General features: G+C 35.7%; 1 pseudogene; it reads right to left on the bottom strand.

Moving 5' to 3' along the window:
- Nucleotides 1–515: 515 nt before the first annotated feature.
- LOC107936484 (pyruvate kinase isozyme A, chloroplastic-like) lies at nt 516–3,756 on the bottom strand (annotated as a pseudogene).
- Nucleotides 3,757–12,846: the final 9,090 nt, after the last annotated feature.

Here is a 12,846-nt window from a genome sequence, read left to right as displayed (position 1 = left end):
TTAACAACATAGTGACTAAAAAAATCTAATTTCGATAACCTTATTAACTAAATTGAAAAAAAATTATAATTGGATGATCAAAACAAAAACACTTTCATGATTGAGTGACCATTCATATAGTTAATCTGAGAAATAAATGACAACGACATCCAGTCCTTTCAAACTTAACAACATAGGGACTAAAAAAACAATTCAGATAGTTTAGTGATTAAATTGAAAATTTTCATAATCTAATGATCAAATTAAAAACACGATAATAATTTAGTGGTTAATTAGATTATTTACCTTTTAAAATATATAGATTTAATAGATATTTTCAAAATTAATTAATTCGACTAATTCAATTTTAGATTTCGAAACTAAATGTTTTAATTGATTTTCCATATCTACTAAAAGTTAAAATTCGTTAAATTATTTCTTTTCTATCGATTTAATCTATTTGAACCCATTTTTTCGCCAATGGATTCCCTAGACATTGCAATTAAGGGTTGTGGAAAAAAAATAAGAATAGTCAATATAAAAATACACTCAAATGTTGTCTTTGCTATTTTTCCCTCATACAACCATAATAAAGCTAAATCAACCAAATTCAATAGCACCAATAAAATTGTGTTCTGCAAAAAGAACGAGCATTTGGGGTACTTCCATCTTACAGGGTGAGACTGATTTTTCACTATATTGAATAGGGCAGTTCAAAGTAACTAAGGCATCTCAATAAATTCCTAATCAATAATGAATTTATACTATATATTGTCTATAATATAATATAAAATTAAGAAAATTGCATAAAACCAATCAAAACTAAAAGCATAATTTGCACTCTAGGGAACCTTGATTGCTTGAATGGATTGCATAACATCGGAGACAGCAATGATAAGGTCACCGGACTTGATCATCGCTCTTGCTTTAAGCAAGGAGAATGTTCGGTTTAGATTACTCTCCATGTCGTCCCAGAAATCGAGACGGAAAGGTATCAATCCCCATTGCAGGTTCAGACACCTTTGAATAGACGTCGAGGGTGTGAATGCAAAGATTGGACAGTCGGGTCGGTTTCGGGAAAGAAGTGATGCTGTCTGTCCGGTTTTTGTATAAACAAGTATGGCATCCGCTTTGAGTTTGTTGGCTGAAAGTTAAAAACAAGTTAGAAAGTTTATCGAGTATTAGCTCAGTTGGTACTGTTAAGACAACTCACCCATTCTTGAAGTTGTATTACATATTTCCTTGGAAATCTCATCGAGTTTGGACAATGAAACGATGTGAAGGTCAGTTACATCCCAGTTTTTTTCCTCCCTTCGGCACTTTTCGATTCTCAAACTAACACTTCTTAGTACAGCTAATGCTTTCTCAGGGTATTGTCCCATAGCTGGTTCACTAGAAAGCATTAAAGCATCTGCTTGTTGCCCTACTGCTTCGGAAACGTCGGTAACTTCAGCTCTTGTTGGTATAGGATATTCGATCATCGATTCGAGCAGCTGGGAAGCAACAATGACAGGCTTATTGAGTTGCCTGCATAGCTGAATCACCTCATGTTGAACCAACGGGACCTGTTCCAACGGTATTTGTGCACCTAGATCTCCTCTAGCTACCATAGTTCCGTCCGATACCCGAATTATCTCTTCCAAAATTTTCAGATAATCGATACTCTCTATCTTGGAAATGATACCGATTTGGCTGGCAAAACCAAACCATTAGTACGCATTACAGCTACATGAAGGTACATTGAAAGTAATCGATTTACCTTCCGGGCGATCGGTCGATTATATAACTCTTTAAAGTCTTAATAACTTCAGCAGACTTCACAAATGACACTGCAATGAAATCAACACCTTCTTCAATACCAAAATCAATATCCAGCCAATCCTGCAACAAACATAATCATTTGAACATTACATATGGACTTCTACATATGCATGAAACCACTTTGTTCTTAAAGTATGTTGAGGGAGGTTGGACATGCTCTGAGAGAAGTATTTGAAGTGTAGTTCAGGGAGTCAATTGATCCCTCAGTAGTGGAGGTATTGTCCCCAGTGTGTTTATGCTCGATTTTATCCCCATATTTTATCTCTCGACTCCGCAAAGAGCCCTTGACGAGTTCACAGAATGGAGAGTCTCACCCACCAAAGAAACGTGAGCATTTAATCTTGGTGGAATTCGAACCCTAGCTCAAGTGCTACCATGTTTACCCACTAATACTATACAAGGGCATGGGTTCGAATTCATTAAGACTAAATGCTCACATTTCTTTAGTATGTAAGGTATTTCAATTCCATAAACTCATCAAGGGTTCTTTATGGAATCAGGAGACAAAACCTGGAGATAAAATCGAATATAGACACCTTGAGCGTAATATCTCTACTATTGAAAGGTCCGTCAGTCTCCCGATGACATTTCAAAAATTTCTCCCAGAATGAGTTTGACCAAAGGAACAAACCTTGGAAGATATGGTCGGAAGCATGGCATTGCGCTCTCGAACTAGACTTCCGTTTCTCCAAAAAGTAAGATTAGCACGAGGCAATAACAACCCTGGATCAGTACACCGACAGATTACGTCCGGACCGATCTTCTCGATCACCACAACGTCACTATTCCTCCATCAACAAGCAGCTCATCACCAACTTTCACATCTGTTATGTTTTAATAAAAGAAAACGAAAGCATTGTAGTTTAGTTATTCACATATTAAACAAAATTGTGGGGTGGATATAAGCAGACAGTAGTGAAACTAGAAGACAATTTTAATACATTTCAAGTCTTACATTCGTGCTAGATCAAATTCCTAAACAAGAGTTAAAGCTCTCACAAAACAGCTTGTTCATCTACAAAGGTCAAATTCGAAACTTTGCTTACTGGGGATTAATACTAAATATTGGTTAATTCATTTGTAGAGCTTAGAAGAAATGTACCTTCAGCAAAGCCATCATAATTAACAGTAATGGTACGTTCTGGGCGTGATGGTTGATCAAATGCTCGCACAGTAAAAGTCCATATTTGGCCATCCTATGAAAAAAGGATCAAATTTAATAAACAAAAACAAATTCTAAAGATAATTAAACCGGCTTAATTAATTTTACCTCGGCTTGGCCGATTCAGCGTCGTTTAGATCATCCATATGGATCTCACTGCCTTCGGTATCCATCATAACCGCAACGGCAAACCCTTTCTCTTCATTCAGTTGTCTCACCCGCCGGATTACATCCCGGTGGCACTCGCGGGTTCCGTGACAAATATTCACACGCGCCACGTTCATTCCTCCGACGGCCAAAGCCTCAATCTCTTCGAACTCGCACGTGCGAGGCCCAATAGTGCAGACGATCTTGGTCCTACGTGTGCTCCTAAACCTATTCTCCTTCAGCTCCGCTTCCGTCACTCGGTCCACTTCCAAGCCCACTGCCGCAATCATTACCCCCGGCGCCACCACTCTCAGTGGTGAAACAACCTTAGAAAGTGTGACCGTCATTAGCTTTGGAACAGGGACATGAATGCGGGGTTTCGTAACTGGAATTCTTGGGAATTCATTAGAATGCAATGGAGATAGAGAAATCGAGAAACGGAAGGAACCAGACATGTTCGTCGACAAGGCAACGGAACGGATCCGGTCAGAATTTTTTTCCCCGATGTTGTCGGGTGGTTTCAATAAGGATATTTGGAAAGAGGAGAAAGTAAAATGAGCTACGAACATGTTCAAATTTCTTCGACACTGTCTTTGGACCGTCTATGAATTGTGGCGCGGAAAATATGTATCGGTAGATTCGTAGAAAGGTTTGGAGGTTATTCGTTGACTAAATCTGTCAAAATTTAGTTTTGGTCCTTTTATTATTTCCAGATTTAGTATTTAATTCTTATATTATAATTTAGCATAAGTTAGTTTTTCTACTTCTATAAAATTAATTTTAAATAAATATTACAATAGTTAAATTTCAAACGTGATTTTTTCTTAAAGAATATTTTTTCAATTATAATTATGCCAACATGATAAGTTAGAATCATGGTTATGAGTACCGTATCGATATTGATAAGTACATACTGTTCTAGTATTAAACTAATACAAAATTAATCTTATATGTAATTGACTCATATTGCATGGGCCGGGCCGGGCCAGGTTTGGCCAAGCCCATAAAAAATTTCGTCCGGTTTTCAAGACCCAAGCCCGGCCCGAAATATGGGCCTAGAAATTTATCCAAGCTTGACCCGAGAAAAAAATGATAGGCCAGAGCCCGGCCCGGCCTTTTTTTACTTTTTTTATTAAATAAAAAACTTTAAAATATAATAAATCAAATACATTTAAAAATATTAAAACAAATATTAAAACAAAAAACAAATAAAAAATGAGACTAAAATAATTCTTAAAATAATACATAAATTAAAAATATAATAAAAAGTAATTATATTAAAATTAAAAAATTGAAACAAATTAGAACTAAATTAAGAACCAAATTATATTAATAACAAAAGTTTTACAATATCAAAATAACATTAAAAACAACAAAAAGAGTAAAGTAAAAGTACTAAAGTAACTTAAAATTAAAAATAAAAAAAATTTAAAAATAATTTAATAATAAAATCGGGTCGGGCCTGTCCCGGGCCAAAAAAATCTTACCCGAGGCCCGACCCGTTTTCTAAACGGGCCTCGTTTTTTGTCCAAGCCCATTTTTCAGGCCTATATTTTACCTAAACCCTCCCATTTTTCGAGCGGGCCTTCAGGCCGGGCCGGGCCGCCCGGCCCATGCACACCTCTAGGTTGGTATAAGATTTTAATATTTTTATTTTTTATTTTTTATAATCATTAAAATTTATATATCCATATAAAATTATAGAAAAAGAATTTAAAAATATAATAAAACTCGAAATAATATATTAAAACGGATTAATATTAATAGACACAAGTATTAGAACAAACGATATTGGAAACAATGGTTAGAAATGATTTTTAAAAAAATTTATATTAATATTTTAATCAAAATAATTAATAATGTTACTTATTTGGCTTAATGGCAAGTTGAGGCCTTGAAATTTTAAGTCCCACTTTATGTAAATGTGTAGATTTTCTTAATTATATTCTCTTAATTAATTAAAATTGAGTTCAAATTATATTAAATTAAACTAAATGAATTAAATACTAAATTTAAGCAGAATATAGGGACCAAAATAAAAATTCACCACTATATTGGTGGCTTTTTAAAAAAACAAAGGTGGTTTTTTTTAAGCCATATATTTGTATACCATTTTCAACGTAATCGATAAAAAGAATAAGGGTGAGTTTGGATGGACGATAGGGTACGTTTAGTTTACTTTTGTCTCATGTTACATTATTGTTATAATATATAATCTCACAATCATCGTTTATTTTATACTACCTGTAGTTAAACACACCGTCCATCCAAACTTACTCTAAGATCAATTTTAGTTCCATTGATAAAAAAGAAATGGAAAAAAAAAGTTAAAGGAAAGTAGATATCGTTAATAAAATCTGGTTGTTAATAAAATCGGATTGTTTTCCTTATTTTTAGGCAAATAGTTGCACATCAAAGATTTAGTGGTTGAAAATTATGAATGTATTTTGTTTAGATTTTTTCTCTAATTGTTAATGCCTATTTTTAGTTTTTATGTTATGTAAAAGCCTATATAAATAGGCTCTTGGATTATGTATCAGTGTACTCATCATCTTAGTTTTCCCTTCTTTTTTTTTTTTCAACCTACTATTTATCTCTTTCAATAAGTTAACAGATGTATCTTTCTTTATTCTTTTCATTCTTTTATTAATGCCTTGTAGGTGATTTAATATATTTAAAATTTGTAATTTATAACTTTATTTAATTAATACAATGAAAAAAAACGATAAAAAATAAAAAAGGCCAAGAGAAATACCCAAAAAAAGAACAATTTTCTTTTATAAAATAAAACCCCAAAAACCATGCATCATTATCCTTTTTTGTATTATTATTATTATTTTTAAAAGATTAACAACCAAAACTCAGATTATAAATAGACAAAAAAAAGTACACAAATCTAATCATTATAAAGGACAATAATTATATATGGAAAGATGTTTTCTATAAGGGCTCATTTGGATCACCAGCAAGTTTCAGTGTGGTGAGATTTAAAGAGTAAAAAAAATTTGAACTAAAACGCAGCTCTATTTGGGGTGTTTGGCAAGCACATCGGTAAGCATTTTTCACCTCACTGTAACCCAAAATATTGGCTGGAGTTAAAAGCTTCAGTGGACTGATTTGGAAGTCCAAAAATAAGAGTAATTATTATTTTACCCCTCCAATTCTTCCTTTATTATTTATTTTATTTAAAACAGATAACATAAGTTTAATATGTCATTATTTAATATGATTTAATTTACAATAAAATTATAATTTTTATTTATAAATTTAGTATAAATACAATTTAATTTATATTTTATTATTTGATTCAAATATAATCTGTAAAAATATTTTGATATTTTATTATGAATATAATTTAAAAATATTTTATTGTATATTTAAAATATTTTGATATTTTATTATGAATATAATCTGTAAAATATTTTGATATTTTTGAATTTTTCTCTAGTTTTAATTTATTTTTAATTATTTATTATTAAAAATAAATATAATTGTAATAATTTTTAATTATTTATTAATTTTGTAATTGTTAAATAATTTTAAAAACTTCTATTATATATATTTTTAATCTAATGTCCTTAAAAGTCATTTTCTATTTTCACCTCACCGCTACAACTGCGTTTGAATCCAAACACACACTCTACCGCTGTTTCTAATCTCACCGCTACAGTATCCAATCTCACCGCTACAGTACCTAATCTCACCGCCACCGCTGTTTTTAACCTCACCGGAACTAAACACACCGCCAATCCAAACCCACCCTAAGTCAAGCCATTGTAAATAAAAATACAATACTATACTGCAATTATATATAAAATTATAATTCATGTCGACCGTATATAGTTTAGAGTTGATGGACAATTGATTATATCATACGTTAATTCAAAGAGATTTCCATATTGATTTTTAAATAGAAGTAAACACACAAGTATCCACTAGTTTTTCTTTGCTGTTCTTGCTCATAGGAATTAATCATCTTTTTTAATCTTTGTTCCTCCAAAATTTTCTCCTTTCCAATTAGATTTTATTAGGAATGTTAAAATCTAGTGGTGGTGGAATATTTCGAGACTCTAATACTTTTTGCTATTAAAAACATGGTAAAGATAGTTGATGGTTTTTGAGAAGCATGTGCTCTAGTAGAAAAAGATACGGATGACATAGTAGCTTGCTAGCACTCCACATTTTGTTTGGATCAATAGTAAAGCATTCCCTCAAGAAACTCTTTTCTAGCTTCAACATGTCTTCTAGGATGTTGGGTGATTCTCCCATCAATAGTTTGTTTGTTAAATCATCTCGATCGTGAGTGTCCCATGGCAATATTCCCATAATCATTTCAACCACAATGCAACCTGACGACCATTTATCCAATGCACCACTAACTTCCTCGACAATGATTCAGGAGACATGCAATACATTGTACATTGAAACCCAAACCTTGTATCTTTTACCCCTTGTTGTTTAGCTAACCTAAAATCGACAATCTTTAGAGTAGGTAAATTGGGACAATGTTCAGGAGAGAAATTTAGACTATTACCTGGTTGTAGATCAGAATGAATGAATCATTTCTCATGAACGTCCAAAAGCCCTTCCAACATCATTTGGATATAACTGTTAACATCTTTTTCTAGGATTTTACCACCATACTTGTTCATCAAGTCTAACAAACTACCTCTAGCTTGGAGCCTATTCAACGAACGTTCCACGTCATCCTTATCTCTTTCCAATAATAATAAATCAGATTTTTCCTCCTGATTTTTAACTTTTTATGCCATACAATCCATTTTCTTCAATGAACATATTGTAAACTTCTCCTTGTCATTGCTCAACACTCGTAAAACTGCCATAACATTGAATAATATACAATTGACAAACTTTCGAAGGATTCATTCTTCCTTATGTAGGAAAGAAGAGTATTTTTCGTTGGCAGACTTTACAGCATAAATTTGATTATAAATAAGAGCTACGATTTTCACTAAATACACTACTCATAAGAACCCTTTCCAATAACCTCGAGCTTTATTATATTAACCTCTATTATTTTTTTGGCTTTTTTATAAAAGTAACCCTAAAAAATAAATTAATTATCAAAATAACCCACATTTTTAATTATGTACAAAAATAACCTGTAGCGACGTAAAAATTTAGCTTGGTCGCTACAGCTGGCGACTCCGCTGGGGAACAGTTTTTGAGAGTCAAGTCGAATTGAACACGTGTTGTCAAAATTTTTGAACTTCCTTGTTCAAATTAATATTTAGTCGTGATCCTCAAATTTTGTTTTCAAAAATCGTGCATTTGCATCATGTTGTAAATATTCCTCTAATTCGTTTTACCTCGTTGATTTTTTTTAGCTCTAAGTTTTTTCTAAGTTTTTGTAGTTTAGTTTTTAAATAAAACATAAAGGTTTGTGAGTTTCTCCCCACACACCGCGCACGTGCATTCTTACATAACATGAACTCTATACCCGGGCTCCGTCCGTTTAAGTGAAAGTAAACGCTATGCCTTCGTGAGTTAACTCGTCCCTCCGCACAGGCTAGTGAATACTTTCGGGTTACATATGACTTATGCTTTCGTGAGTTAACTTGTCCCTCCGCATAGGCATAAGTAAATGTAATCCCTCGAATTGAATTCGTGAGCCTGTGATGAGCTACGACCGAGGCTTCGTACTAGTCTTAGTAGACGATAGTACGAACAATTCGAGTACTTGTCTAGAACCGAAACGACATATAGTGAACGGTACGAGCCACCTAATTAGAGCCATGCCGAACCTCCGTCCGTTAATAGATACCAAAATAAGTACATGAGAGGAACGCCTCTTACCTTTTATTTCCTTGACATTTACACTTTCTATTTTGATTTTCCGTGATTCATATTTGTTGTACTAACCAAGATATTTGTCTGTGTTCTTATTTTGCATCATGCATTGTAGGCATCATATTAGGAAGGTGTTGACTAGAGATTGGTTGCTAAAAAACGGGTTTCTAATGGAAGAGTCAATTATACAAACAATCGAGAAGAATGCCGTGGTTCGGGACTGGTCTCTAAAAACTCAAAAAGAAAAAATGGGATAGTCTAGTGGAGGGATGTATTGCCAATCTGCCCAAGCACGTAACTGTGAATGTTCGCCAGAATAACCTTGAAGATTTGGTTCGGGTTTGGAATCAGTGGGACTCAGACACTGGGGGTATCTTCACTGAAAGATATGGGGACATAGCCAATTTGATTGCTGTCAACGTAGACGAACGATTGATCCAAGCCATGGTCAGATTTTGGAATCCGGCTTACCAATGTTTTACCTTCAATCGAGAAGATATGACTCCGACTATAGAGGAGTATGTTGCTTTGCTTCGTGTTGAAAACGCACAATTCTATAAAGTATATGTGAAGGAGCTTAAGCCGATGACCTTTAAGAAGAAGTTAATAAGATTGACAGACATGACTGACGTATGGGCTGAAAAACAGATAAAGAAGAAGAATGAAACCATTTGCATTCCATGATCTTCCTTACGAGAATTGGTTCTGAACCATCCTGACATGTTGAAAAGGGTAAATCTATTCGCTTTGACCATTTACGGTTTGATCATCTTCCCGAAAGTCCTTGGACACATAGAAGTTGCGGTGGTGGATTTCTTCAAAAAATTAAAACAAGGAATCAACCCTGTCCTGACTATCCTAGCCGAGACCTTCAGATCCCTGAGTAATTATCAGAGAAAAGGGGAAGGACGATTTATCGGATGCGCACAGTTGCTGAATGTTTGGATTTTGAGCCATTTCTGGAAAATAGAGCGCACACCGTACCATATGTTTTCAAAAACTTTCGCCCCATTGGAAGCCTATATTGAGAGAGAATGGCCAAAGGATGTCACTAAAGAACATTGGGTTTCAGTTTTTCAGAACCTTCGAGCTGAAGATGTAACCTGGAGAGCACCATGGATCCGCCATTCAGTTCTGTTATACAAGGTTGGAAATCAAGATTGGGTACCACTACTCGAATTATAGGGAGGAGTTGGATATGCCCCGCTATTAGTCCAAAGGCAATTTTCTTCGCGACAATTCATACCCGCCACTGGAGGATTAGCACAGTCCGAGTTCGCTTTTGCGGGTGAAGGGTATATGAAGAAGGTCCGAGACACTGCAAAGTATTGGAAGAAAATTCATCTGATGGAATTGGCCTTATATGCTGATACCCTCACCCAAGATTACGACATCTGGAGGAAGCAACGGGTGAATAGTCAGCAAATCTCGTCAACAAACTACACAGTTCAGAATCCTTTCTCGGAGGAAATGCCGTCTGAACTAGAAATGGCAAGACAAGAATTTGAACGAGAAAAGACCAAGATGTCTCGGGACTTTAGTGCTCTTCAAGAGGAAAACTACCAATTGAAGATCGACGTTCAAATTGAAAGATCCAGAACCGAGAAAGTACAAAAAGAGGCTGAAGTCGTAAGAAATGACCTAAGAGATCTTCATTTGGAAAATAAGAAGTTAAGAAGCACAATAAAGAATAATGGGCTGGGCAAGTCGTCGGCAGAATGGAAAGAAGAAATAAGCAACATTAAAGGTGGGATGGAATTTTGGAAAGGAAAAGTGAAGAAAGAGGAGGAAAAGGCTGCACGGGCTATGATGGAGCTAAGGAAGAATAACGCCGAATATGAAGCTGTGTCTGCCGAGGTAATGACTAGTCGATCTAAGCGTCAAGAACTAAAAGAGAGGATACAAGAGTTAGAAGACATGCTGCAAGATCGTCAACAACAACTGGATACTCTCTTGAAGGCTTTGGAAGAAAAGAATAGTCAATATGATAGAGATATTCGTGCTTAAGAAGATGGCCTCCAAGAAAAAGAAATGCAACTTAGCTATTTGATCAATGAAATTCGTGGGGTAGCCATGCACGTGGTACAACTATCGGAAGAAGCTGAAATTCTCATTTGCCAATTCCCTCCAAGTCGAAGATCGAACATATCAAAATTCTTAGCACAAGTAAAGAAATATGGCGATATAGCTAGGAAGTTTGTATAATGGCTGAATTGAAAATGGAAAAATATTTTGTAATGAACTCTTTTGATGAATGAAATGCCTAAATAGGGGCTATCTTGAAACCAACACCAATTTCTTGCATTTCTTTCATGACTAACATTCATTTGACATTTATGCATTCATTTATTCATTCATTTCATATCCTATAATCGTTCACTGAGGTTAAAACATACAATTCGTAGTTATAATACCACAAGACTGGAACCACGTCATTCGTATAGAACGCGTCGACAAGCTAAAGCAATGGAGGCTGAATTCAATGAAAGAATTGAAAGAATGGAAAGAGTCCAAAGGGAATTACAAGAGCAGTTGACAAAGTCGCAGCAAGGGGCAAGAGATTTAATGGTGAGATCTCGAGAAGAATCACTCGAACAGAAGGACCAATGGCCAAGATGATGGAAATGATGTCAGCTTTAGTTAAGGGAAAGGGACCCATGCAGAGCCCTAACGTCGAGGAACCTCGGTCAAGAGTTAATCACAGTCAAGATCCGCTCTATCCCCCATGATTCACTCCGCCGCACGCCCACGCAACACAAAGAGGGTACACCCAAGGGGAACCCACAGACCTGGAGCAACGGGCGGTGCCACCTGCTCACATAGGGCAAGGAATGTTTGTATCAAACCCGGAAGCTAGTCCTGCTGATCCACTCGTTCCATATTTGGACGATCCAGCAGAAATAGCCAAGTTGAAAATCAGTGATCACGAGGTTCAAGAGAAGTATAGGAGCTTAGAGGAAAGATTAAAGCAATAGAGGGTACTGAAGCCTTCTCTACACTGAGTGCCAATGAGCTCAGTTTGGTGCTCGATCTGGTTCTGCCTCCGAAGTTTAAAGTAACAGATTTCGAAAAATACGATGGCACGAGATGTCCAAAGGCGCATCTTGTCATGTTTTGTCGGAAAATGACTGGTTACGTGAATGAAGACAAGCTACTCATACATTGTTTTCAGGATAGTCTAGTAAGATCGGCTCTTCGGTGGTACAACCAGCTTAGTAGGGAAAAGATTCGATCTTGTAAGGACTTGGAGTCAGCCTTCTGTGAGCAGTACAAGCATGTATCGGATATGGTGCCTGATCGAATGACCCTACAAATGATGGAAAAGAAACCAGCAGAAACCTTTAGACAGTATGCGCAAAGGTGGAGAGATATCTCAGCCCAAGTAGAGCCTCCACTGACTAAGACTGAGATAATAATCCTTTTCATCAATACTCTGAGAGCACCATTCTATGACAAGTTGGTGGGAAGTGCTACGAAGGATTTTTCAGATATCGTAATATCCGGAGAACTTATTGAGAATGCCATCAAAAGTGGGAGGATGGAAGGTTCAGAAAGTTCAAAAAGGGCAGCGTCCATGAAGAAGAAAAAACCAGAACACCATATGGTGGGAATGGGAAGCCGTTATACCCCTAATATATATCCAAACCAACCCCAACCTTGAAATTATCCTCCTCCGAATTTTTATTATCCTCCTCAGACCCCTTACTACTAAGCACCACCTTATTCCTACCCCGTATACGCCACGAACAACCAAAGGCTCGTCACCACATTCCCACAAAACATTCTACCCTCTCAAAGCCAACCAAGAAATGAACCAATACCAGCAAGGCCCAATCCCGAGAGACCACAATTTACCCTTATCCCTGTGTCGTATGGGGAACTGTACCCAAAACTCTTAGAGAAGCAATTAAGATCTCCCTATTACA

This window comes from Gossypium hirsutum, chromosome A08 (assembly GCF_007990345.1).
Source record: "Gossypium hirsutum isolate 1008001.06 chromosome A08, Gossypium_hirsutum_v2.1, whole genome shotgun sequence".
Taxonomy (NCBI): Eukaryota; Viridiplantae; Streptophyta; class Magnoliopsida; order Malvales; family Malvaceae; genus Gossypium; species Gossypium hirsutum.
The sequence above is the reverse complement of the archived record's forward strand: the minus strand, read 5'-3'. Positions and strand labels throughout refer to the sequence as shown.